Below are 13,101 nucleotides of genomic sequence, written 5' to 3' on the forward strand. Positions count from 1 at the left end.
CCATTTGTAAGTCAATTTTACTATTAAACTAATTTGACCGATATCATAACAAAAGTAAAAATATTATTTCTTCTTGATATACATGTAGTTTTAAGTCGTTATTTTTGTGTTTTTGGTGGCTGCAAGCTGCCACCAGTGTCAAAAAGAATACTCCGTTTGAAAAATCTTGTCAGTTCTTAAGACCATCCTAACAACACAACCAAAAATAGTTCCAAGCTTTCCAGGTAAACAATCATCTACACAACGTGCAGAATATGCAAAGCTACAATATATGCCTTAATACCATTTTTAATGTAAATTCGGCGACTTAAATCAATAAAAACTGAAGTCAACGTTTTAATTAAAACTACCACGTGTATGAATACAAATATGCAAATTTATGGTCACGTGAATAAACGATGACCTCATGCCACCTGAACTGGAGCGATGATATCGATTAGCTATTGCATAGTATACTGCCCCAGAGGTCACGTAGCTTATAACGTAGAAAAGGTAGCTGATGTATATAGAAACCTAGCCTGGGAATCCAGACTGACAATTCAAAAACGTTTCCTAACCGCAGTGTCACATGTATAACTCCCGAAATTTAAGGCTTTATTTGATTAAGAACAATGACTTCTGCTAGCAATAATCCGCGGCTAAAAATAGAAACGGAATTTCAACGGAAAAGTTTCCAAACATTTCCGGTCCATAGACAATACCAGTTTGTACCTCTGATAGCTTTTCCAGCTAGTTGTAACACTTTTCAAATATGTCAGAACAAACTTAAATGTTCGTTATAGCTATCAAATTGTAAGATATTATATTAATGCAACCCTAGTGATCTAAGAATATTACTGAATTTTCGACTGCATTGTCTCGTTTTCCGGTGTTTCAAGCACGCAAAAATATGACCACATGTTAATTACGCTATTCATAGAAAATCGATAATGATATGGATTTCCTCAGGCGTTGATACTGCCAATTAACACTAATTAGCGCAAATTTAGTGAGATGATTTATGAACAGGACAGTACTTTATTGATATAACTTGGACATGTACAGTTCATCGTTATATCAAGAACAAAATATAATTAAACATGCTTAGCAACCCGGGAGTGAAAAAAATTAAAGAACATTCAGTTAATACCACAGTCACACATACGGCGCAAATAGCTACGTCTAGCTACGGATAGAAACGTAGTAATCCGTTTCGATCCGTAACTGAGTCGTACGGATTGGTACGAAATGATACAGATTACTACTTTAAGGTACGTCTCAGGTACGTTTCAATACGGATAGATACGGATTACTACGTTTTTATCCGTGGCTAGACGTAGCTTTCCGCGCCGTATGTGTGACTGAGTTATAAAATTCATGAATTCGATATGGTTTGCAATGTGACCTGCCGTGAGAATCAAAGACATGTATGTTTTCTAAATAATATTCCCTCACGGATAATCTTCCTTCAGCAAATGTACAATATAAGATACTATATGTATGCATAGATATACATGTATTCGGTATAATTTCGTCTGACGAAACACGAATTATCAACGTGGAAACCTACAGGTCGCCCAAGCTGAGAAGTGTTGCAAGCTCGCTTTGACTAAGTGGTGCTACTGTATCACGATTTCATCAACTTGTAAGCCCGTGAAAGTGGGCGCAGCGATGATACTAATACTCGCCTTTTTGAAACGGCAATCTGTCAGACTATAGCAAGTCGTCGGATAACAGATTTGACCAACTAAAAGATTGAATTGTTTCAAGACAGATTCTGCTCACTTCAGCTAAATTCATTCGAGTCGCACCATGAGAAAAACAGCATAGTGCATTTGTGACCAGCATGGACCCAGATCAAACTGCGGATCCGCACACCACTCTGGTCAGGATCCTTGCTGTTCGCTAACGGTTTCTCTAGTTGCAATAGGCTATGAAAGCTAACAGCATGGATTCTGACCAGACTGCGCGGATGCACAGGCTGGTCTGGATCCATGCTGGTCGCAAACGCACTACACTGGTTTTCTCATGGTGCGTCTCAATATATCTGGATACAAATATATGTATAAAAGTTAAAACGGTTTCGTTTCGCCAGTTACATATTTTCGACTTTTTTCTCGGTCTGACTAAAGTTGTATGTTTGTCTAACTTAATGTCCAGCATTTTTGCGAAGCCTGCTGTTATGTCTAGCGAACTTTTGAGTATAACAGATGGAGTGATAATTAATACACATCTAAAATACACTGACTGCACAACTGACATTCTGAGGTACATTTGTGGTGCATGTTTGTGTTGTTTTCTTTCACAAAAGTCTCATGAAAACCACAGCTATCTGATACGGACTAAGTCAGTGTGTATAATAATTCATGACAGACACTGCCCAAAAGCTTTAAAAAGAAATCTTAAAAGCTGAATGATTTGAAGAAAAGGCTTATTATATTATTTATTCATAGTAAATATGTAGTTTAATAGTGTTCCGATTTTATCCCATGTCCACGAGAGCATTAATCTACATGTGAATGTGACAGTATTTATGCACACTGCCATTTCACAACCGAATATTAAGTAAGATTCATGGAAATGAGATGATTTTCAAGTATTGAGATCAATTTAAAAAATCACACACACCTATCAAATGTGAAATTAAACTATATTTTTGTTGTGTTCCTTTTTTTATTCTTTTAAGACAAAATGCTGTGAATATAGCAAGATTTCAAGAAAATAAGATAACAAAATGGTAATTTTTTTACCGTTTTTATGTCTGAAAAGCAAGCAAATACCATTTTCCAAAAAAGTGACGAAAATATGCCAATAGACTATGTACTAGATTATGGCCAGGTATAACTCAAAATTTCCTACCGTTTAATTAATTAACGTTTTCGCTCGTTCATAAATGATAGACATTTAATTCTTTCATTTTTTTTTTCAGATTCAGAATGTGTTGAGGTCGAACGATGAATAAAATCATACGATGGCATATTTTGAAATGTAAGAAAATTGTATTGATTTTTTCAAAAAGTAAAAAGTTAAGTAAAGACGGTTATCCAGTGTTAGTTTAAACCATTGATTTGTACACTTGGATGAGTGGGTTGAGTTAAGATGTATAATAAAACGTAGTTTCATATAAATGTTGTCCTATTTAGTAACAGTAAATAACATCCTTATATAATACAGCATGTTAAGCTGGAGATATGTTGTTTTTTTTGTAGTAAATAACCGGTGATAAGTGTAATGTTTATTAGCATATTTTCATTTAGGGTTGTGGAAACTATTTATTGTGTTATATTTATTTAAATATATGATCAACCTTTCACCGAATTTTATAGATCTTAACATATTATGTTTACAATATAGATAGCGGTTTTGATTATCACGTCGTATGATCAAACATCCGATAGTGAAATACTCAACAACGTTGTATGTAAACTTTATAGGCGACTGAGGAAGTTTACAAAGTGAAATTTTGAGTGTGTCATATCATACATTGCTCGTCAGACTTTGGTTGAAATGAACTTTACATTTACACAGTCAGTTATGGCGGTATCTTTAGCAACGATTTTAACAGTTCTCGCGTCGGCGGGGTTTCTGTACACACGGTCAGAGGCCAGTCCTAGTGTATCAAGACAGGTCATCGACATTAATACAAAAGTAAAAGAACAAAGGGTGGACGACGTTACCGAGTTTTACAGACAAACGGAACTTGCTAGCTTCGCTCGAAAACATCAGAATGAACTGAGGGCAGCTAGGAAAGACAGAAAAAGAGAGTGTGGATCTATAGTGAGTGTTAGTGCGATAGATTGTGATATATGTGTACTGTTCGTTATCGGACTTAGCGCTCTGGTGGATCAAAGAAAAACGCAGGAGGATGTGGTGAAGTTCTCGACAATGGCGTGTATATATCTCCAGATAGAAGATGAACGGGTCTGTCGAGCTGTGGTACAAGAATTTAAGGTAGGTCAGCTTGTATATTGACGCTATTAATCGGGGTTTGTTTTGCTTTGTATTTCAGAAGTTTCTCGAGTTTGCACCGGTGAGAGGAAGCATCGTCATCCACTGTAAGATCTAAACAACTATATACGATGTAATTACATTCGTTTATAAGAGCAGAGATCTTTGAGAGTGGGGGCAGTATTATGTTTTGCCGCCCCTCTTCCCAACCCCGCAAACTGATTTTTCCAAAGAAATAACAGTAAATAAAAGGGAAAGCATTTAGATGTTCCGGTAAGGATTTGATGCAATATCTATTTTTATTAAAGGGTAGAGCTTTTCGTTCTTTGTTGTTGTTTTTTTTGCGGGGATGAGTTGGGTGGGGGGGGGGGGGGGGTTGTTGTTGTTTTCCACAATTTTTCAGGGAAAATGTGAGTAGGTCTAACTTGCTAGTGCCATTTGGCTTTTCGCCGGCGCTGGAAAGTTAATTCGTGTATTAATATGTTAAATATGTAACAAAGCAAATATCTTGATACATGTGCATTTTTCCCTATAGTACAGTTTTCGTTGCACACACACTCACACATAACTTAATCCCTTGCATACCAAAAATATTCCCTTGCACACCTATTATTCCCTTACACACCTAAGTTATTCCCTTGCACACCTTACTTATTCCCATGCACACACACATTACTTATTCCCTTGCACATATACTTATTCCTTTGCAAATCATATTTATTCCCATAAACAATAATTATTCCCTTGCACACCTTACTGATTCCCTTGCACAGCATACGCATACTCTTACATACCATGAATTTCCCCTTGCACACCTTACTGATTCCCTTGCACAGCATACGCATACCCTTACATACCATGAATTTCCCCTTGTACACCTTACTGATTCCCTTGCACAGCATACGCATACTCTTACATACCATGAATTTCCCCTTGCACACCTTACTGATTCCCTTGCACAGCATACGCATACCCTTACGTACGATGAATTTCCCCTTGTACACCTTACTTATTCCCTTGCACAACATACACTTACCTATTCCCTTGCATACCATACATATTCCCTTTAACATCTTAGTTATTCCTTTGCATACCTTAGGTCTTCCCTTGCACACCTTACTTCTTGCCTTGCATACCTTATCTATTCCCCTGCACACCATATTTATTCCCTTGCACACACACTTTACTTATTTTATTGCATATCATACTTATTCCCTTGTACATTTTAGTTATTCCTTTTTCCACTTTAGTTATTCCCTTGCACACCTTAGTTATTCCTTTTCCCACTTTAGTTATTCCCTTGCACACCTTAGTTATTCCCCTTGCACACCTTAAACTTACTTATTTCCTTGCGCACCATACTTATTTCTTTGCACACATGAGTTATTCGTTTGCACACCATATTTATTCCTTTGCACACCATAAACTTAACTTATTCCCTTGCACAACGTACTTATTCCCTTGCGCACCTTATTTTTCCCTTGCACACCACACTTATTCCCATGCACACCTTAGTTATTCCTTTTCACACCTTAGTTATTCCCTTGCACACCTTATTTATTCCCTTGCACGGCTTACACTTACTTATTCCCTTGCACACCATACTTATTCCTTTGCACACCTTACTTATTCCCTTGCACACCATTGTGTTTTTTTTGCCCACCTTAGGTATTCCTTTGCACAACTTAATTATTCCCTTTCGCACTTTACACTTACTTATTCCCTTGCACATTATTCTTATTCCCTTGCACACCTTAGTTATCCCCTTGCACATCATAGCAATTCTCTTACACACCTTAAACTTACTTCTTTTCTTGTTAAAGTATAATTTGATCTTGTCAAGCTTTCTCACATAATAACACGCTCTGATGACAAGATCACACTGTACTTTGACGTAATAATACACTATTTAAACAAGTTAACACATGATAACATGGTATGTTAACATAATAAGACACTGTTTGATAAGTTAACACCAGACATTGAGAAGATGACATGATTGGTTTACATAATAAGATACTGTTTTGACAAGTTAACACCATACTCTGACATGATTACATGAAATTTCCCATCATAAGACAGCTGCTGCGTTCCATATTATGTACATCCTGCGAACCAGTACAACAAACGCAGTGTTCTACATTCAGCAATGTTCGTGCGTTTGGGTTTCAGTGACCTGACCCTCACATCATTCAGATATTACTCAGGCAGAAGCATGTACTTAAAACCATCCACCAAACATATTTTTGAATTTGTCAAAATCTTTGAAGCTAGTGGGATGTTAATGTTGTTTTAGGTAAGCGATTTAGGTATTCGTGGAATTGAAAAAAATCAGATCAATAGTTTCTGATTAGGTTTCCTACAAATCCTGCTTGCTAACCTAGGAAAACGATAAGTGTTCGAAGGAAACCTCATCGGAAGCACTTAACTCTTATCATGCTGGACACGACTGATACTGCCATTGCGACCAGTGTAGATCATGATCAGCCTGCACATCCGTGCAGTCGTCTGATCATGATCTGCACTGTTCGCCTTTCAGTCAGTATCTTTTGGTAAACACCCCTTTTAACAGTTAATGGTTCTATCCTTGATTGAAAGACGGACAAGTTCATGATAGAAATCTAGCAGGGTAAGAGTTAATTAAATCAAATAAAAGCGCTTCCGATTACATGGATTAGGTGTAATCGTCCTTGCTTACCGACTAGAACGACAGTATTTAACATATATCTGCCAAAGATGATGAAGATTCGCGGGAAAACTCATCGGAAATACTTTTATTATTCAATTAAAATTACCATTCAAACTGATTTCTACAAAACGCGGAGACTGGCATACTTCTATAATTTCAGTTAATATTACATGCATTATATACGATAAAATCCTAATCTTGGCGTGTTTTTGGGTCAACAGATCAGTTAAACAGTTTTATAATACATCATTCATCATATCATTAAAATTACTTGCTATTTTAGATTTATTTTTCTTGTTAATGGTTTATCTGTAGGTTTTGCATCATTTCAGCACATACTCTAATATGTGATTTTTATGCAAAATACCGTAGTCCGTAGCCAAATGTATGCATTCATAATGCACGTAATGTACTTTTTATTGGATGAAGTCATATTGTAAAAAAAAAACATATCATTTTATTCGTTGACCTTCAAAACACATTTTTATTGTTGACCTTCAGAATGACCTTGACACTTTCTATGCCCAGCAACTTTGAAAAAGGGTAATTGTTTAAACAACTAAAATTATTATTGTATTTCTTAAATAAAAGATACAAATACCAACCCCCGTCCCCTCCCCCCTTGTACAAGGCGTTGTCATTTGAAATAGTTTATGAACCAACCAAATCATATCGATATGATTGACTATAATAGTGAATTTAGTTCCATTGGGGCAAACTATTTCAGAAAACATGAAAATAGTCCAGAAAAAGAAGTGTTTTACTACGTCTTTTAACATACCACTAGTAGTGAGGAATATAAACTTGTTCAGGAATGTTGAAATACACTTTTTGCGGCCATCTTGGATTTTGGAAATTCGCAAGAAAGATTTTTGTAACAACAACTTTATTCATAAAAATGTTGGCAATTTCCCTACAGACCCAAACAAAATTATTTGTATGTCATGGGGGTACGCAAAACAAGCCATATTTGAGATAGTTGGGTCCAGTTTTCTTATATTAACATAATGTATCTATATTGATAACAAGGCAGTGTATCAGTGTATAATATTTCAAACATATTTTAACAGCTTGTGAAAATTGGTAAAAATGTATTTTGATATTAATCTTTTATTATTTTTTTTGTCTTTATAGGCTGAACTATTTGGAGTGGTGTTGCGGCTGGCCCATACCCCGAAGGAAGTATGCAGTTACATACTGAGCGCTGACTGTGGAGCACCATACAACCCGTATGCAATGTGGAATGTTACACTACCTGATGTTCCTAAACCACCAGTAGTCCCTCCGGTGTTACCGAAGGTAAATAATCGAATTCTCTAGGTAGGCTAAGCCATCACTTGTCCCTCCGGGGTTACCAAAGGTAAATTACCGATTTTTCGGTGGGGCAACCAAACCACCAGTGGTACCTCCGATGTAACCGAAGGTAAATTACTGATTCTCCGGATAAACCAAACCGCCAGTGTTACCGAAGGTTGTTTTTTTTTCATCTGTTCTCGGGACATTTTTTATAAGCAAATTTAATTAAGCAAGACAATTCAGGAAGTCAGCAAGGTAGATTTTGTTTTGTACACTGAACTTTCCCGTAATGTCCGTTACCTGTGTTGGTAGCAGTTTTCATGCTTCGCTCACCTAAATTTGATAAAGGGAGATAATTTTGTAAAATCCTTGGAGTTATAGTTCCTGTATTTTATGCGTTTTTCTTTAACAAATCCTTAAACACTTTGATAGTTATACCATGGACAAGAAGGTGTCCGGATACGGACAACAGACAGAAGAACAGACGTACGAACATCAAGTGATTACTTTATAGTACTTCTGCCTAAAAGGAGGGGTCTTATTACCGAATTCTGACAGTCAGATATAGTATTGTTATCTTTTTGCGATAGAAGTCCGTCGATTTTGTCCATTTCAGCCTGGTTCTCCAACGATGCGTATTTTACATCTCACAGACTTTCACATGGATCGTGATTATAAGGAAGGAACAAACGCTGTATGCGGAGAACCTCTGTGCTGTAGAGCAAACGATTGGTCGCCATGTAATATATTTGACACATTTCTAATTATTACATACGTATTGAGCAATGTGCTGGTCAACTGTCAGAACTGTTACCCGAGGTTCGAAGGACCTAGGGTCAATAGTTTCTGGACAATTGACTGGAAAGCTTTTCATTGAGTGATTTATTATAGGGCATCAGAATAATTTAATTATACCCCCACAAAACAAAGTTTGGGGGATATATAGGAGTGAGTTTGTCGGTCTGTTGGTCGGTCTGTCGGTCCGTTGGTTTTAATGTTTTCCGGACAATAACTCATGAAAGACTTGACAGATTTAAATAATTTTTGGTACACAGGTGTAACATCATAAAATACAGGTGAAGTTTGACTTTGAGGTCAGTAGGTTTAAGGTCAAGGTCACAATGACCCGGAACAGTTAAACGGTTTCCGGATGATAACTTGAGAACGCTTGTGCCTAGAATCATAAATCTGGTACACAGGTGTAACATAAAATACAGGTCCAGTTTGACGTTGAGGTCAGTAGAACAAAGGTCAAGGTCACAATGACTCGGAACAGTTTAGCGGTTTCTGGATGATAACTTGAGAATGCTTGGGCCTATGATCATAAAGTTTGGTACACAGGTGTAAGTAACATCATAAAATACATGTCAAGTTCGACTTTGAGGTTAGTAGGTCAAACGTCAAGGTTACAAGTACCTGGAACAGTTCAACGGTTTCCGGATGGTAACTTGAGAACGCTTGGGCATATGATCATGAAAGTTTATAGGGATGATAGGGAGGTTGGTCATCACCAGCAGATGACCCCTATCGATTTTGAGATCAGTAGGTCAAAGGTCAAGGTCACAATGACCCGGAATAGTGAAACTGTTTCCGGACGATAAATGTAGAACGCTTGGGCCTATGATCACGACACTTAATAGGGAGGTTGATCATGACCAGCAGATAACCCCTATTGATTTTGAGGTCAATAGGTCAAAGGTCAAGGTCACATTGACCCATAACAGTAGAACTTTTTTTGCAGGATTAACAGATTTCAATCATTTTTGATACACAGGTGTAACATCATCATATAGGACACGTTCGACTTTGACATTTGTTTACTTCTGTGACAAAGCCCTATTGTGTGGGTATAATTCGTCACTCCAGTGACAGCTCTAGTTTTCACAGTTTTATCTTCAAGTAAACATGTGTTGAATATGGATCAGTATGATAATTATTGCACAAACTATGGACGTTAATTTATATAGGGGAAACATGTAAAAATATGTTTTTATTATAGCGGTGCTGGCCACTGACTACTTCGAAGCATATATACATGTACCAATATTCATTATTCATGTGATATAGCTTTCCCAAATCTTGACAGTTTATTAGCTGGTGGTCATTTCCGTTTTTCGCTTCACGTTCATGTTTCGGCACAGCTACAGCAAGTAAATATGGAAACTGCAGAAATTGTAACCATACGCCAGTAATGTTTTTGTGAGTTATATATTGCTTTGCCACACCAGGTGTAATATAGAGACTATAAATGAGCCGCGCCATGAGAAAACCAGTATAGTGCATTTGCGACCAGCATGGATCCAGAACAGCCTGCGCATCCGCGCAGTCTGGTCAGGATCCATGATGTTCGTTTTCAAAGCCTATTGCAAGTAGAGAAACGCATGCGCAGGCTGTTCTGGATCCATGCTGGTCGCAAATGCACTATATTGGTTTTCTCATGGCGCGGCTCAAATAATGTAGCCGTGTTCAGTTAATGATTTGGTTAGTTATGTTTTGTTTTACAGCTGCGGGCGTACCTGGAGCTGGTAAATATGGAGACTACAGAAATTGTGACAGTGCTCCTGTGATGGTTGACAGTTTGTTCCAGCACCTCCAGTCCATTCAAGACGAAGTAAGAAGTTTAAATCGTACATTCCATTGTTCTCATATACCTTAAGCAATTTTGATTCAAACAGAAAAAAACACATTGTTTTATTTTGTATTATTCCTGTTCTGTCAAATGCTATAGAACGATACCAAAGACTATGTTGCTTTTGTAGCCTGGTTCATTTTTTAAACTGTTTCTATTACATTTTTGTATTTGTTTTCACCGTGTAGGTCAAATAAATATCACGGATTTGCACTCTAAAGAACAAGGAAAGCTTCCGGAACATAATAAACAATACTCACACTGGTGGCCATAGAAGGAACAGTTACTATAAAATCTGATGTTCACAAGTTACTGTAATAAAATACTATTCTAGATCGTTATCAAAAATGCGAATATAAAATCGTTAAAACTATCATAGAACATAAACGCCACAGTTTCGCACTTATAATAATAATAATAATAATAATAATAATAATAATTTCTTTATTTTACGAAGGTAAATGCAATCACATAAGCAGATACAAATGAAATCACATATTTACAATGAGGCCTTCAACAAGGTACAAATTATTTCTAAAAAAATGCATATTAAAACAATACAATATAAAAAAAGGTAAAAACGCATTTGATCTGAGCACCTGTAGCTGCATTTCTGATAATAACTGGTATAGAATTCCAAACTTTCATTGATAAAAATTTGAAAGATTGTTTCATATAATCTTAATTGAGTCTGAAATGAGCAATTAAACCTTGGGAATTTGATCTTAGGTTGTATGACTTGTTGTCGGAAACAGTAATCAACTGAGTAATATATTCCGGGGTGGAACCATGTAGAGCCTTTAACGTCATTACAGCTATATGTAATTTATGTCTGTTTTCGACAGAAAGCCATTTCAGTTCTTTAAACATAGCAACAGAAGAAGTTAAGAAAGGTTTTGCTAACACCCATCTAGCAATACTTTTCTGAAACACCGAGACTTTTGAAAAGTAAGTTTTTGGAACATTACACCAAATTATCGCACCGTAGTCAATAATCGGAATGATGTAGGCATTATAAAACATTTGTTTTCGTTTCTAGTGTAAGAACTTTTGAGATCTTTCGTAGAAGATGTAAATTGTTAAATATTTTTTGCAGACATTTTCTATGTGAACATCACACTTTAAATGCTGATCGATCTAAAACTTTTTGATTTGTGACAAAATATATACGACAGTTATTCACTGTTAGATTCAGAGAGGCAGAATGTCTTTATTTTATACTGGGAACCTATCAGCATCGAAGTAGTTTTTACAGGATTAAGTACCATATTGTTTGCAACGCACCATTTATCTATGATATTTAAGTCAGATTGTAAATTGGTCTCAATAAAAGAGAGTGCCCGATCAGCCACATATAAAATTGAATCATCAGCAAACATGTCAAGGTTAGAATTTTTCAAATGTAAAGGCAAATCGCTAACGTATAAGAGAAATAATAAAGGACCTAAAATTGAACCTTGAGGCACTTCTGTTTTTATGAATGATTCATTAGAAACACTAGTGTTTAATTTAACAGACTGCGTTCTGTTTGAAAGATAAGATCGAAACCAGCCAACAGAGGAGGGAAAAAATGGTACAATTTCAATTTTTGATGCAAAATTCCGTGATCGACCAAATCAAATGCTTTACGGAAGTCAAGAAAAAGACTGCCGACTACATTACCCGAATCTATTTCTTTCAACCATTTATTTACAAGGTGAATTAAGGCATTGTGACACAATTGTTTTTTTTTCTGAAACCTGACTGAGCCGCATGCAAAATATTAGTTGACTGAAAAAAGTTTTGTAATTGTAAAGCAACATGCCTTTCAAATATTTTTGATAAAGTCGGTAAATTAGAAATTGGTCTATAATGATTTGGGTCGTCTGGAGGACCAGTTTTATGTAAAGGTAGTACACAGGCTCTTTTAAGCTTTTCTGGAAAAACACTCTGGTCAATACATTTATTTATTAAACTGGTTATACAATTTATTTAGTAGTCAGAGGACATTTTTATAATACGAGGTCCTATACCATCAACACCAATACTTTAGTTGTGTTTAAAGTGTTAATAAGATTTTTAACTTCATGAACTGTTATGTGTTCAATGTTAAAAGTCACATTATTCAATTTCACATCGCAAAATGATTTAAGATCAGAGAAATTACCTTCATTAAAAGGAACCCTACCTATAATATTCGCGATAATTTCAAAGTGAACATTCATCGCATTTGCAATATTCATGTCGCCTTCTATGACTAATTGATTTTGAGAACTGAAGGGAGTTTCACTGAAGCTGAAGACTGACCAGAAAGAGTTTTAAGATTAGACCATAGATGCTTTGAATCCATCTTAGACTTAATGGCATTATCAAAGAACTGCTTTTTACTTTTTGTAATTAAACATTTAGTTATTACGCCATTTTTGTAGGAATCCCAGTCTTTCATTTGATGAAACTTATCTCTCATTCTACGTGTTTCCTTTATAGAATCTATATACCATTCTGGTTGTTTAAGACGCTTAACCCTTTTAAGTTTGAGTGGGTCATGTTTGTTTAAGACGCCATTTAATTTATAGTAAAT

At 36.1% G+C, this 13,101-nt stretch overlaps 1 pseudogene; it reads left to right on the plus strand.

Moving 5' to 3' along the window:
• Positions 1-2,005: 2,005 nt before the first annotated feature.
• LOC128547535 (sphingomyelin phosphodiesterase-like) overlaps positions 2,006-13,101 on the plus strand; it is a 45,650-nt pseudogene continuing 34,554 nt past the window's right edge.

The sequence above is a fragment of the Mercenaria mercenaria genome, chromosome 12, assembly GCF_021730395.1.
Source record: "Mercenaria mercenaria strain notata chromosome 12, MADL_Memer_1, whole genome shotgun sequence".
NCBI lineage: Eukaryota > Metazoa > Mollusca > Bivalvia > Venerida > Veneridae > Mercenaria > Mercenaria mercenaria.